Genomic DNA, 2,769 nt, shown 5'->3' with positions numbered 1-2,769 from the left:
TTCCATTTCTCCAAGACGCTTACCCATCTCCTCAGTCTTGTTGATAGCGGCGCTAACCTGTTGATTTATTTCGTTCGTCAGCTCGCTCAATAAGATTTTAATTTCCTCCTTTAAGCTTATTCTCACTTGTGCTAACTCCTTCATCACTTCTGATTTGAGGTCCCGCATGCCATCCGCCATTACTTCACTCACCACCTTTTTTAGTGAGCTAATTGTAGCAGGCAAGGCCTCATACGCCATCTTCTCTCCTTCCTCGTCTGGGTGTGTTCGGCCAGCTCTGCTTTCGTGTCGCATTTCTAAGTTCCGAGACTGGACTCGTCCCTTCTTGTTTTTATCCCCACTCATTCTTCTTGAAAGAGAATACTTTTCACACATTAACACATTGGATTAAGGGGGGTTTTATATATAGCGATGCAGGACCTCTTTTCTATGCTGCCATGTTAGTCGCCATGACACCGGACCTGACAGACCATTTTTATCCAAACTTCATAGACGCTACCACCAACTAAGGGGATAACAACTACAGAACTTTAATAAGGTGCAACCACTGCTGCCCGTTGGTGCAGATTTCACTAACCTAATCACTGCCACGGAACCTATGAGATTTGGACAAAGGGGAGGATGGCAGGATGCTACACAGTCCCTTGCTACATCATGCTATTGCACAGTCTTCATGCAATTATTTGATAACATCTACTAAAAAGTCAAACTCCTCTGGCAGCTTGATGTTATTTCATTCTGTAGTGAGGAGCTAGTGGTACAATAAAAACTTGTTTCGACTTGACAGATTTAACCAAGTCCGCCGATGCAACAGGATATATTGTATTTTCATTATTTTTTATCATAATCTTTTTTGTCATGATCTTGCTGCTAATGACTGGTCTGTTTACTCATTTCATTCACCTGCCGAGCTCTGCACAGTTCTCATTGCCGTTCTGTTCATCTGATCCACCTGCTTCAGCCTGTATTTAAACAACCTCCTACCAGTCATCAGTGGCAGTTTATTTGAGACTTTTTTGAGAGTTCTCTAGCGTTACCTTGGTGTTTCTGATTGCCTGATCCTGACTCGTTCTGCCTCTGGACCGCTGAGCCTGCCTGTTCCCATTCTGATCTGTTTGCCTGAGCTGTCCTCAGACTCCTGCTAGATTTCTGCCTGTGTACCGAACCTAGAACTGATTCCTGACACCGTCCTGATTTTCCTTCAGTACCTCTTCTGGTCTCTGATCTCCTGGCTTTGACTCCTAAGCACAACCTCAACACCTGCTTTGGCTTCGCCTTCTGGATTATCCTGCCTTCCTTCGTCTGCTCGGATCCGATCTCCTGCCTGTTCTCCGACCACCGATGTACCGTTCATGCTGCCCTATATGCTTAAATAGATATGTATCAAATCACAATTTAAATGGAAGAACTAATTTCCAAATAGAAACAGAGCTTTGACTGCACTTATATTGCCATAAGGCATGCTCTGTTGAATGTTATATTTGCATTTATAAATTGAAAACTATTTAATTTCAAAGCTGGCAGCTATTTATAATACGCAAAGATGTTTCACAAATGTAGTAGCTGACTGGCCCAACTCAGCATCCAATTAGGCCATATTCAAAATGATAGTCAAATTACTAAAAGGCACCAAGCCGGCTCTGTGCTAGAGTGTTGGCTTCTATATGTTTGTATCTATTACTAATTATCTTTTTTAAGAGGAGGAGCAAAATACAGAATTGTTTTAAACATTAAGGGTAGCCTTCTTCATTTTTTAAGATGGTGACTTTGTTCCTATTAGAAACATGGCAGTCATATTCACATCTTGATAATGTTTTCCAAGATGCTCTCCAGCTGGGTTTGATATTCGTTAAATTGGGATGTATACATAAAAATTTGTTCGGTAACAAGTTTTTATACATCTAGTTGAAACTTAATTAGGCTATGTTCACACAGCAGCCTGAATTGACCCAAATCCAATTTTTTTGCCAAGTTGCGACCTGGAGCTGACTTTCTTATGGCAGTCTGAATAACTCAGATCCGATTTTTTCCATTGTGACCCAGGCCACTTGGCTCTGTGGTCCTGAATCCGATATGAATCTGATCTTTTCAAATGCAACCTGTGTCTGAACAGCCAGGTCGCATTCAATCAACCTGAATATCAATAATGGTCAACAAATATGAATCAATATTCTGCGTCTTGCTATGCAGAAGCAGTTAGAAAAACAACAAACATGGCAGACGATGATGCAGAGAGCAGTCTTTATTTTCAACTTTCTTGAAACGATTGTGTTGTTGATGCACTGGCTGAGGTTGGGGAAAGAAATTAAAGACTGCAAGATCCAGCTCTACCATATTTGTTTACTTCTGTAAAAAGCAGAGCATGCTGCCTTCTGATGTAATTGCATAATCTAGTGCGCATGCTGCGCACTTAAGCTGTAAGAATGAAGTTCACACGGGAAATTACATACAGGTTTGGAAATGTGAACAACCACACAAATGAATTGGATTTCACCAGGGCCGTCTCTAGGTTTAAGAGACAAGGGTGGCTCAGCCCCTAGAAGATATTGCGCGCGCTAAGCGCACGCCGAAATTTTTTCAGTGCACCTGCTAAGGCGTTGTCTAAGAATTCATTATTTTAAGAGCATCATACCTTGGAAACACTTCATTATCATGGAAACCTTCTACAGAAGACAGTAGTCTAACCACCAGACTCTCCAACATCTTCATAAACCCTCAACCCGGCCATCAGGATGGTGAACTCCCCTGCCCCTCTTTCACCTTTCCCCA

The sequence above is a fragment of the Cyprinodon variegatus genome, unplaced genomic scaffold (genome assembly GCF_000732505.1).
Source record: "Cyprinodon variegatus isolate N-32 unplaced genomic scaffold, C_variegatus-1.0 Scaffold1907, whole genome shotgun sequence".
NCBI classification, from domain to species: Eukaryota; Metazoa; Chordata; class Actinopteri; order Cyprinodontiformes; family Cyprinodontidae; genus Cyprinodon; species Cyprinodon variegatus.
The sequence above is the reverse complement of the archived record's forward strand: the minus strand, read 5'-3'. Positions refer to the sequence as shown.